General features: G+C 40.8%; 1 long non-coding RNA gene across 2 annotated transcripts; it reads left to right on the top strand.

The window, feature by feature from the left end:
• Positions 1-1,644: 1,644 nt before the first annotated feature.
• LOC119331757 lies at positions 1,645-5,507 on the top strand. 2 transcript variants are annotated; one of them, XR_005160635.1, is made up of 5 exons: positions 1,645-2,261; positions 3,295-3,742; positions 4,002-4,053; positions 4,438-4,530; positions 5,164-5,507. It is a non-coding gene; the product is annotated as an uncharacterized LOC119331757 (long non-coding RNA). The 2 variants fall into 2 exon arrangements; XR_005160634.1 differs by having other exon boundaries at positions 1,648-2,261; positions 3,641-3,742.
• Positions 5,508-13,175: the final 7,668 nt, after the last annotated feature.

Here is a 13,175-nt window from a genome sequence, read left to right as displayed (position 1 = left end):
TTGACTAAACTTCTCTCATAAGAAAAATATGATCACACCTTAGTACTCTTTGGGTGTTAATCACATAGTGATGTGAACTAGATTTTTGACTCTAGTAAACCCTTTGAGTGTTGATCACATGGCAATGAGAACTATGGGTGTTAATCACATAAAGATGTGAACTATTAGTGTTAAATTACATGGCGATGTGAACTAGATTATTGACTCTAGTGCAAGTGGGAGACTGAAGGAAATATGCCCTAGAGGTAATAATAAAGTTGTTATTTATATTTCCTTATATCATGATAAATGTTTGTTATTCATGCTGGAATTGTATTAAACCAGAAACTTAGTACATGTGTGAATACATAGACAAACAGAGTCCCTAGTATGCCTCTACTTGACTAGCTCGTTAATCAAAGATGGTTAAGTTTCCTGACCATAGACATGTGTTGTCATTTGATGAATGGGATCACATCATTAGAGAATGATGTGATGGACAAGACCCATCCGTTAGCTTAGCATAATGATCCATGATCATTTAGTTTTATTGCTATTGCTTTCGTCATGACTTATACATGTTCCTCTGACTATGAGATTATGCAACTCCCGAATATCGAAGGAATACCTTGTGTGCTATCAAATGTCATAACATAACTGGGTGATTATAAAGATGCTCTACAGGTGTCTCCGAAGGTGTTTCTTAAGTTGGCATAGATCGATATTAGGATTTGTCACTCTGTGTATTCGAGAGATATCTCTGGGCCCTCTCGATAATGCGAGCAATGTAACTAATGAGTTAGTTGCGGGATGATGCATTATGGAACGAGTAAAGAGACTTGCCAGTAATGAGATTGAACTAGGTATGATGATACCAACGATCAAATCTCGGGCAAGTAACATACCGATGACAAAGGAAACAACGTATGTTGTTATGCGGTTTGATCGATAAAGATCTTCATAGAATATGTAGGAACCAATATGAGCATCTAGGTTCCACTATTGGTTATTGACTGGAGATGTGTCTTGGTCATGTCTACATAGTTCTCGAACCCGTAGGGCCCGCACGCTTAACGTTCGATGACGATTTGTATTATGAGTTATGTGATTTGATGACCGAAGTTTGTTCGGGATCCAGGATGAGATCACGGACATGACGAGGAGTCTCAAAATGGTCATGAGGTAAAGATTCATATATTGAAAGGCTATATTCGGACATCAAAAAGGTTCTGAGTGATTCGGGTGTTTCACTACACCACGGTAGAGCTTAGGTGACACACTTCTGTGGGCAAAGATCAACTAATCTTCACAAACTATCTGTCAGTGTAGCTTTTAACTTTTGTCTTCGTATCAAGTGTCGGCAAAGGTATATCACTGTTAACACACTGAGTGTCGGCAACCACAAAGCGACAACGTGTCTGTCAGTAATTGTTTAATGACGCGCTATGTGTCGGCATATGTGTTGGCCTTAACAGTTTTTCAGTCGATGTAGTTACGTATTTTAGCAACCTAAAATATGTCGGTATAGGTAGGGTCTATGCGCTCAGATTAAGTGTCGGTGTAGGTGGACACGTGCCAATCGTTAGAAGGTTAGAAACCTCGCACGAGATTTCGGCTCGCGTGCGAAATCTTCGACTGTTGATGGAAAAAATCCTCAAGTGCAAAATACCCCCTTCCCCCGTGCAGAATACCCCAAATCGAACCAAACCCTAACCTGTGCCTGCCGCCGCCGCCGTCGCGCTCGATCCAATTCTCTGCTGCCATCGCCGCCGGCCTCGCGCTCCACCCAGTCCTCAATCCGCCGTCCCAGAGCTCGCACTCCCCTACCGCTAGCCTCGCGCTCCACCCCGTCCTCAATCCGCCGTACTCAATCCCCTGAGCTCCAGCCCAAGATCGAGGCGCCGTCCTCGCGCTGCACATCCAGCCGCCGTCATCGCCAATCCTCGTCCTGCGGCTGCCGGGGATCCATCACCGGGCTCCCTCTGCTGCCGTACCTGCTGCTGCGGGGCTCCATATCCGGGCTCCTGCTGCCGTCGGAGCTCCATCTCCGGGCTGCCGCTGCTGACGGCGCTGCTGCTGTTCGACTTCTGCCCTGTGCTGCCAGGCTCCATCTCCGGGCTCATGAGATTCGTCCCCGAGATCTGTCCGTCCACCGCCCCCAACCCCAACCCCATTCCACGTCCCCGACCCCATCCCTTCCTCCCTTCCTTGGAGTCACAGCTTCCGACAACTCCGTCCACCATCGCCTTGCACCTCGGGCTGGAGTGAGTGGGCGCTGCTAGGTAAGCATCGATGGTGGGATCCCCAATTTGTTTTCTTTGTTCTTGCTTTTCCCGTGAGTACCACCCCTATGTCTCTAGTATATCGAACTGCTAATTTGCTGTAACTTGTGAGTTGTACCATTGGTAGTTGTTGTGGAGTGGTTTGGACATGTTGTTGATCTGAAGCATAACCTGATCCTCCCCGCAAAAAAAAGGAGAAGCATAAGTTGATCCCTTCTCACTTAATCAGAACCTTTTTGTGTAAGAAGAGCGTGTAGTATTACATAGGTTACTAGTTGGATCCTATACTACTGACAACCAAAGCAATCATACCTTGCTTTATTTTCTAATTCTTTGGCCCGGTCGATGGCTAGATTGACATGGTACTTTAGTTCCTGAATTCTAAGCATGCAAGTTTCTGAATTCTAGGTCAGCATCAGCATCATGAGTTAATCAGGTATATGTGTAACCAGCTATACTGATGATATTGCTATAATAAATAATAATTCTGGAGTACCACCTCTTTTTGTAGCTAGCATGTAGGCTGTAAGTTCTCGTTGATGCTATAGATGGCCGGTTCGGTTTCAATTTTTTGGGGAGAAAATTAGATTCTAACCTAGTTTGTAGCAGGTTTGATAGGTATATAACTCACTACAGAAAAGTCACTTGCATAGTCAAAGGACTGAAGTGAAATATTCTCATTGGAAAAATTTGCAACTATAAATTATCAAATTTCAAATGCATAATGAGATTATTCTAAGCTTAACACAGCACGCTCAGCGTTTTATAAATATTGTTGGATTATCAAGTATGCAGTAGGGGATAAATTTTTAACAGGTTGCCTATAATGCCAACTTTGTCCAGGTAAATAACATGTTCCTTTCCGTTCTTTTTTTCCTTCAGATAGTAATACATTTTAATATGTGGCCTCAAAATCTGTAAGACGAAATTCATTCATTTATATAAGTTTCTTTGCTGTGTTCCCTCCCTGTCATTTAAATGCGCCATTCGCTGAGCAATTTACAGTAGCTTGCACCTGTGGTTAAACATTCAGGTCAAAAATATACCTGCTGCATGGCCTATGCCTTCAATTCAGTGTACTAGCTGAAGCACAACAATGCATGGTCTAAGGCGATCTCGTGCAGTAAGATAATGTGATGAATCATTCATTCATATATGTGTTCAGATGCTTCTTTCCAAACAAATGAAATGCGTTCAGATGCATGTCTTTGGTTCTTGTTTTTCAGTTTTTTTCTTGGGACAGAGAAGTAGTATGTATTGCACGTATCTCCAGATGAGATAGAAGATAGATATATTTATGTGTCAGATACTACTGTCTGACTATTTGTGGTAATAAGTATTGGTGTTAAGTAGAATCTCCATTTGTGTTACCATCACAGGACCATTAAACAGTCAGATGTGAGCCATATATTTGATATGAAGCAAGTTGTCTGAGGATGTTCACTACCCACCTAATTTGAGCTCTCTGTTTCCATATGCAGGTAAATCCTAGAATGTTGGGATATATTGACATGTGCACGTAGACATTCCCTTGGCATTCATGATATTTATAGATGTATTCACCCTTTAGATATGGCATCATTATTTTCTCTTACTCATTTCCTTCACTTCAAAATATCCAGGCCTTGATTTCCCTAGTTACCTTGCTGCTGTTTCTGTTGGGTATATGATTCCATAGGTGCCATTTAATATGAACTGTGGACCTAATGGGTATGCTGTTGTTGGTGGTGGTGCTGGCAGGTACCAAAACAACAAGGTTCGTGTCTGGTGTCTCGATCACTATCAGGCCAAGGTATTATTGCTAACATGTCTGCTTAAAATGGGAAAGATGGCTAATTTTTGGTTTGAGCATATTTATAACTAATTATAGCCTATCAACCCCATTCTGATTGTAAGCAGTAGGAAGATATAAGAAGTTCAATCATAATAATGACGATCTTGTTCAAGAATAAGGCAGTACTTAAATCTTAATAACGTCCGTACATGGTACTTTTGTGAGATATTCGTGTTTATTCTGGTGATGGCCTGATATTACCTGAAAATCATTTGTGCATTTGAAAAGTTCATACAATAAACTTACCAAGGACATAACTTGAAGTCCCTTGGCCTACTTACTAATTTGATTTAGGATTAGCCAAGTTATATATATTATTAAACATAGTTTTCATCTTCACAGGGTGGTTGATACATGTCTTCACACTTTTCATAGCAACGTGCAGTGGAAGAAGCAGCCTATGAAATGAAATAGTTTGCATAAGAAACAGGCGATGTGAGTATGTTATCATTTGATTTACACATAATATTTACAACCCATGAACCATTTTCCATAGTTCTCTTGGAACCCTTTTCATTTTTTATGAACACACAAATGCTCCAAGACTGATTTTCCTGTCATTTAGCTAGTTTATCGATCAGATAATATTGAACTAAGAACACTAGTACATGGATTGACCATCATACGTCAGATTAAACCAAATGGCAAGCGAGGAAAATGTGTCACACATAACATTTCAGTGTATCTGAAATTGTAAAACCTATTTGTGAAATTATAGCATCACTAGATAACTTCTCGTGTTTTGTATATAGAAACGAACTCCACATACTGCAGTTTTAAAATTAAAAATATGAAATCAGATGACGTAATCTGATGCTCATATAGATTGCTTAGTAATTAGCATACATCTATCAGTTTGGTGTTAACACTTTGATGGTCACAATCTAAAGATCACATGGCATATACAAAACTTCACATACTGTAGTTTTTTGGGTCTGAAGTTATACATTTTAATTCTAGGTCATTAGACAACATACGACTACATTTGTTTTTTATATTTATTTTCAAACTTCGAAGTGCACAAAATCGTTGGGGTGAACATACGAGAATTTGACCATTCATTTTCAGGTACTCAACCATCTACTGCGCATGGATGTGATGACTTCGGAGTGTTCAGCAGCATTTGGCTGTTTGCGGTATTTTGGACCAGCTAACTTGTGATCATAAATCTTATGTCTGTTCTGGACCATTTGGTGCTTCCATGTGTTTTCGGGCATATATCTTGTGCTCATGCGTGTGACTTTATTCTGGACCATTTAGTGTTTGAACTCCTTTAGAACAACAAATAGTGGTCCTTTTATGTGGCTTCTGTTTTCTGGATGGTGGTCCAAATGGCCAAACTTTGCTTTGTCAAGACTGTCCTGTTTTTGAACTTACGATCAATATATGCATGTTTGTGAACATATTATCAATGCTTGTGCAATATGTGTTCATCTTGATCCTGTTTGTGTATAACATTTGAGCATTGTATAATATTTAAATCTGAGCAGCATCCAATTGTTGTTTTGGCCGCCTACTATCTTATCACCAATTTATTTGTCGGGGAAAACATTCCAACAGAGACTGTAACAAAGGTGCACCTCTAGCCATGCAGAAAAAGTGTAGGCAGAAGTACACCCATAGCTAGACAAACCATGTGTCAGCAATGCTAAAGACCTTGCTAGACACACTAAGTGTCGGCATAGGTAGGGTGTACGCCGACTTACCATCTGTCGGCATAGGTTGGGTGTACATAGGCAGACTATGTGTCGGCGTATGTAGGGTGTAGATGGACATACCAAGTGTCAGCGTAGGTAGGGTGTATGCCAACTAGAAAAGTGTCGGCAAGTGAACTTCTGTCAGCAATACCTTTGCCCGCAACAAGTCCTCCGACTCTTTTATCTTCTGTCAGCATATGTGTTAGCTTCAAGTTATGTGTCGGCAAACGTACCATATGCCAACACATTGATGTGTCGCCAAAACTTAACCCGTGGTGTAGTGTTTTTCGGAGTAAGTGGGAGTTACGGAAATTCATCGGGAGAAGTAATTGGCCTTATTGGGCCATACGGGAAAAGAGGAGTCAGACCAAGGGGAGGTGGCGCTCCCCCCCCATGGGTCCGAATTGGACTAGTGGAAAGGGCGGCGCCCCCCTTGCCTTTTTCCTATTCCCTCTCTCTTTCCCTCTTTCCTTCTCTCCTACTCCGAAATGGGAAAAGGATTCCTACTAGGACTTGGAAGTCCTAGTAGGACTCCATACTCTTGGTGCGCCCCTAGGGGGCCGTCCTCTCTGCCTCCCTCCTTTATATACGTGGGGAGGGGAGCACCCAAAGGCACAACAACACAAGTTTCTCTTAACCGTGTGTAGTGGCCCCCTCCATAGTTACACACCTCGGTCATATTGTCGTAGTGCTTAGGCGAAGCCCTGCACCGGTAACTTCATCATCATCGTCGCCACGCCATCGTGCTGAAGGAAATCTCCCTCGACCTCAACTGGATCAAGAGCTCGAGGAACATCATCAAGCTGAACGTGTGCTGAACGCAGAGGTGTCATACATTTGGTACTTGGATCGGTTGGATCGCGAAGACGTTCGACTACATCAACCGCGTTACTAAACGCTTCCGCTTTTGGTCTACGAGGGTACGTGGACACACTCTTCCCGCTCGTTGCTATGAATCTCCTATATAGATCTTGCGTGATCGTAGGTAAATTTTTTGAAATATTGCGTTCCCCAACAATAGCACCCACTGAAATAGAAGACATAGATGTCACTATTAAACTTGCTAATAGAGACACCATCACACCACTTGGGATTGATAGAGATGTTGAAGTCTTGTGTGGGAAAATAAAATACCAAACTGATTTTCTAGTTCTGGGTTCCCCACAAGATGACTTCTGTACCATTATCTTTGGTAGACCTTTCTTGAACACTGTCAATGCCACTATAGATTGTCATAAACAAACTGTCAGTGTTAGCTTTGGTGATGAGCCTCGTGAATTTAATTTTTCCAAGTTTAATAGACAACCTCATAATAAAGAATTACCTAATAAGGATGAAATAATTGGTCTTGCTTATTGTGGTGTCTCCTACTGGTCCATTAGAACAATATTTGCTAGACCATGAAAATGATATGCATATGCATGAAAGAGATGAAATAGATAAAAATTTCTTTGAACAAAGACCTCTGCTAGAACACAATTTTCCTATTGCAACTCTAGGATGTCCTCCTGCAGCTAAAGGTGATCATGTGTTCGAATTAAAACAATTGCCCGACACTTTGAAATATGCTTATCTTGATGAGAAGAAGATATATCATGTTATTATTAGTGCTAACCTTTTAGAACATGAAGAATAAAGATTATTAAAAATTCTGAAGAAGCACCGAGCTGCTATTGGATATACTCTTGATGATCTTAAGGGCATTAGTCCCATTCTCTGTCAGCACAAGGTTAATATGGAACCTGATGTTAAACCCGTTGTTGATCATCAACGGTGTTTGAATCCTAAGATGAAAGAAGTGGTAAGAACTGAAATATTAAAGCGTTTGGAAGCAGGTATAATCTATCCTATAGCTGATAGTAGATGGGTAAGTCTCGTTCATTGTGTCCCTAAGAAGGGAGGTATTACTGTTGTTCCTAATGATAAAAATCAACTCATTCCACAAAGAATTGTTACTCGCTATAGAATGGTAATTGATTTTAGAAAATTAAATAAAGAAACTAGGAAAGATCATTACCCTTTGTCTTTTATTGATCAAATGATAGAAATATTATCAAAGCACACACACTTTTATTTTCTTGATGGATATTCTAGTTTTTCTCAAATACCTGTCTCACAACCCGATTAAGTGAAAACCTCCTTTACTTGCCCTTTTGGAACTTATGCTTATAGACGTATGCCTTTTGGTTTATGCAATGCACCTACTACCTTTCAAAGATGTATGACTGCTAAATTCTCTGATTTTTGTGAAAAGATGGTTGAGGTTTTCATGGATGATTTTTCTGTTTATGAAACTTCTTTTGATGATTGCCTGAGCAACCTTGATCGAGTTTTGCAGAGATGCGAGCAAACTAATCTTCTCTTAAATTGGGAGAAGTGCCACTTTATGGTTAATGAAGGTATTATTTTGGGGCATAAGATTTCGGAACGATGTATTAAGGTGGACCACTATCTCGGAATGTCTATGGAAATGCCATAATAGGTAAGTATGGTGGCTGTTTTGAGGAAGATATAATAAGGCTTATGTGTGATAGAGCATGTCATATCACGGGGTTTGGATGCACCTGCGAAGTTTGCACCGACTCTCGAGGTGAGAAAGGGCAATGCACGGTACCATAGAGGCTAGCAGATTGCAGAAAGGGAAGAGTGCGTATAATCCATGGACTCACATTAGTCATAAAGAACTCACATACTTATTACAAAAGTTAATTAGCCCTCGAAGAAAAGTACTACTACGCATGCCCCTAGGGGGATAGATTGGTAGGAAAAGACCATCGCTCGTCCCTAACCGCCACTTATAAGGAAGACAAACAATAGTAAATGATGCTCCAACTTCATAGCATAACGAGAGACTATACATGCATGCTTCGGGAATCACAAACCTTAACACAAATATTCCTACTAACCACAACCATTTACTAGTAACTCCCACATATTATCATCTGAATATCGCAAAACTATTGCAAGGAATCAAACACATCATATTCAGTGATCGATAAGTTTTATGTAGGATTTCATGACTAACCATGCAAACGACCAATTCCTGTTGACTCTCTAAATAGATATAAGTGAAGCATGAGTGTTTAATTCTTTCTACAAAAGACCATGCTATAATAAATTTAAGTGAAGCAAAAGACCATTCTAGAAATAATGGTTTTCTATGTGAAGAGAAACAGGCAATCCAAACTTCAAATGATATAAGTGAAGCACATGAAGCATTCTATAAAGCCGTACTCAAAAGATATAAGTGAAGTGTAATGAGTATTCTAAAAATCAAGCATGGACTATCTCATAATAGCATGGTGCATAAAAGAAAATCAAAACTAAACACAAAAGACGCTCCAAGATTTACGCATATCACATGAACGAAACAAAAACTAAAACATACTGATACTTCTTGAAGAAAGATGGGATGCCTTCCGCGGCATACCCAAGCTTAGAGGCTTGAGTCTCCTAGGATATTTACTTGGGGTGCCTTGGGCATCCCCCAAGCTTGAACTCTTGCCTCTCCTCCTTCTCCTCATATCGACACCTTCTCGATCTCTGAACACTTCACCCATACAAAACTTAACAGAAAACTCGGTGAGATCCGTTAGTATAATAAGGCAAATCGCTACTTTAAGTACTGTTGTAAACCCATTTATATTTTGTTTTTGCATTGTAGCTATTGTATTATAACTTCTCCATGGCTTATACCACCGATGCAATCGATAGTTTCATCAAAACAAGCAAAATAATGCACCAAAAACAGAATCTGTTAAAAACAGGACAGTTTGTAGTAATTTGAACTTTGACAATACTTCTGTAATTCCAAAAATTCTGAAAAATTAGGAAAAATAAACAGTTTTTATAGCAATACTGTGTCAAACTTTTAGAAACTTTTGACGTTCCAGGAAAAAATAATGAAAATTCACGCACTACAACCAAAGTTTTTGTTTTTGCACCGCACATACCAACAAGCAATCTAATCATCCTAAAGGCAAATCTTGGCATATTATTTTTATGATACAATGATTTGTAGAAGGGGATAATTATTATTTTTTGAGAAACTTCCATGAAAAATTCTACATTGTTTCCATGAGCATGAACACAAGTGTTCAAGGTCGACCCTCACTTCTCCAATGCATATGACCTTCCAATCGCTTCTCTTTTTGAAAAAGTTTTTAAGTTCCCCTTTATATATTTTTTGTTTTAAAACTTTATCAAAGCACACAATAAAAGTAGAATGACTCTCTAAAACTTCCGGGTTGTCTCCCTAGCAGCGCTTTCTTTAAAGACATTAAGCTAGGCATAGAGTGCTCAAGTAATTGATCCACTCGGATCCCAAGGTATATCAAAGACAATTTTAATTAGCAATGATTTGCAATCTAATAGTGAGCAGAAGAAACATATATCATGCAATGACGAAGTCTAACTCTCTTCTTGTGCATCAACATGTCATAAAAGAACAATTCGTGCACATCAAGTAAATGCCGATACATAGTATAAGCAGTTTCTTGCAATTTTATTGTGTTGGAAACATAGAGAGGTTGAGATGTAGTTCTGAAGGAAATATGCCCTAGAGGCAATAATAAAGTTATTATTTATTTCCTTATTTCATGATAAATGTTTATTATTCATGCTAGAATTGTATTAACCGGAAACATAATACATGTGTGAATACATAAACAAACAGAGTGTCACTAGTATGCCTCTACTTGACTAGCTCGTTAATCAAAGATGGTTATGTTTCCTAACCATAGACAAAGAGTTGTTATTTGATCAACGAGGTCACATCATTAGTTGAATGATCTGATTAACATGACCCATTCCATTAGCTTAGCACCCGATCGTTTAGTATGTTGCTATTGCTTTCTTCATGACATATACATATTCCTATAACTATGAGATTATGCAACTCCCGTTTACCGGAGGAACACTTTGGGTACTACCAAACGTCACAACGTAACTGGGTGATTATAAAGGAGTACTACAGGTGTCTCTAATGGTACATGTTGGGTTGGCGTATTTCGAGATTAGGTTTTGTCACTCCGATTGTCGGAGAGGTATCTCTGGGCCCTCTCGGTAATGCACATCACATAAGCCTTGCAAGCATTACAACTAATATGGTAGTTGTGAGATGATGTATTATGGAACGAGTAAAGAGACTTGCCGGTAACGAGATTGAACTAGGTATTGGATACCGACGATCGAATCTCGGGCAAGTAACATACCGATGACAAAGGGAACAACGTATGTTGTTATGCGGTCTGACCGATAAAGATCTTCGTAGAATATGTAGGAGCCAATATGGGCATCCAGGTCCCGCTATTGGTTATTGACCGGAGACGTGTCTCGGCCATGTCTACATTGTTCTCGAACCGTAGGGTCCGCACACTTAAGGTTTCGATGACAGTTATATTATGAGTTTATGAGTTTTGATGTACCGAAGGAGTTCGGAGTCCCGGATGAGATCGGGGACATGACGAGGAGTCTCGAAATGGTCGAGACGTAAAGATCGATATATTGGACGACTATATTCGGACTTCGGAAAGGTTCCGAGTGATTCGGGTATTTTTTGGAGTACCGGAGAGTTACGGGAATTCGCTGGGAGAAGTATTGGGCCTTGATGGGCTTTAGTGGGAAGAGGAGAAAAGGCCTGCTGCGCCCCCCCTCCCCTCTAGTCCGAATTGGACTAGGGAAAAGGGGGCCGGCCACCTTTCATACTCCTCCACTTCCTTCTCCCTTCCTCCCCTCTTGATGGACTCCTACTAGGACTTGGAGTCCTAGTAGGATTCCCATCCTGGCCGCACCAATAGCCTTGGCCGGCCTCCTCCTCCTCCATCCTTTATATACGGAGGCAGGGGGCACCCCATAGAGACACAAGTTGATCCACGTGATCGTTCCTTAGCCGTGTGCGGTGCCCCCTGCCACCATATTCCACCTCGGTCATATTGTAGCGGTGCTTAGGCGAAGCCCTGCGACAGTAGAACATCAAGATCGTCACCACGCCGTCGTGCTGGCGGAACTCCTCCCCGAAGCTTTGCTGGATCGGGGCTCGGGGATCGTCATCGAGCTGTACGTGTGCTAAGAACTCGGAGGTGCCGGAGTAACGGTGCTTGGATCGGTCGGATCGGGAAGAAGACGTACGACTACTTCCTCTATGTTGTGTCAACGCTTCCGTTGCGATCTACAAGGGTACGTAGATCATACTCTCCCCTCGTTGCTATGCATCACATGATCTTGCGTGTGCGTAGGAATTTTTTTGAAATTACTACGAAACCCAACAAGTTCCTCTCTCACAATGATTGCAAGTAGGAGCAGCAAGCACATGCGTTTATACTCATCAAAATCATCATGTGTAGTAGCAAAACACAACCCATCAATACAATCCTTAATAAGAGCGAACTTCTCCGATATAGTGTCGTTTGGAGAATTCAAAAAGATAATAGGACTATCATGTATGGGTGCAATAGCAACAATTTCATTCTTATCATAAGGAACTATAGCAAGTTCATCTCAATAAGCATAATTCATATTGGCATCATGGCCACAAGCATAGCAAGCATCAATTTCATCAAAAAGGGATATTTCAAATGAATTAATGGGATCATAGCAATTATCATAGCATTCATCCTTCGGTAAGCATGGAGGGAAATTAAACAATGTATAAGTTGAAGAGTTACTCTCATTAGAAGGTGGGCACGGGTGATCAATCCGCTCTTTCTCCTTTTATTTTTCACTCTCCTCCTCATCTTTTTCATCTAATGAGCTCATAATTTCAGCAATTTCTTTTTCCATAGACTCCTACAAAATGTTAATCACTTCTTGGACAACGGAGGAGTCTTCAATATATGGTTTAACATAAGCATTAGAAGCATAGTTTTCATAGCAGTATTTAAGTATAGCAAAAATTTCAGATTTGTAAAGAGTAGCATCATACTTTTCAACCAAATAAGCAATTTCATAAGCATCCTTAAAAGCAACAAATCTTTAATTTGTTCCAGGGCCGTCCAAGGGCCTGTGCGACCGCACAGGGCCCCCAAATTATAGGGGCCCCCTGTTTTGGGCCAATGTTTGTATATGTTTTGATTTGGCCCCTTTTTCCATAGCTAATAGCGGGCTCCCTCGAACTGGGCCTGCTCCAACATCTCCCGAACCGAGCCCTAGTCCCATCTACACAGCCTACCGATCCATCAATCAATCTATCGATCTTTCCCGAGACGAACTGGCAGATGTGCGCCGCCACCGCAGGGAGACCTAGGCTAGTAGTGTTGTCTCGTTTTTTGTTGCTTCGTATCCTTTGTTTTTTTGTGAAAGTGATTGCTTCATTTCCTGCCCGGAGACACAGCTCGGTTCATAGCCCTTCTCGTATTAAGAACTAATAATTCCATGATTCATCTT

This window comes from Triticum dicoccoides, chromosome 7A (genome assembly GCF_002162155.2).
Source record: "Triticum dicoccoides isolate Atlit2015 ecotype Zavitan chromosome 7A, WEW_v2.0, whole genome shotgun sequence".
Lineage (NCBI taxonomy): Eukaryota > Viridiplantae > Streptophyta > Magnoliopsida > Poales > Poaceae > Triticum > Triticum dicoccoides.
Note: the sequence above shows the minus strand (reverse complement) of the source record. Positions and strands in the feature narration are given on the sequence as shown.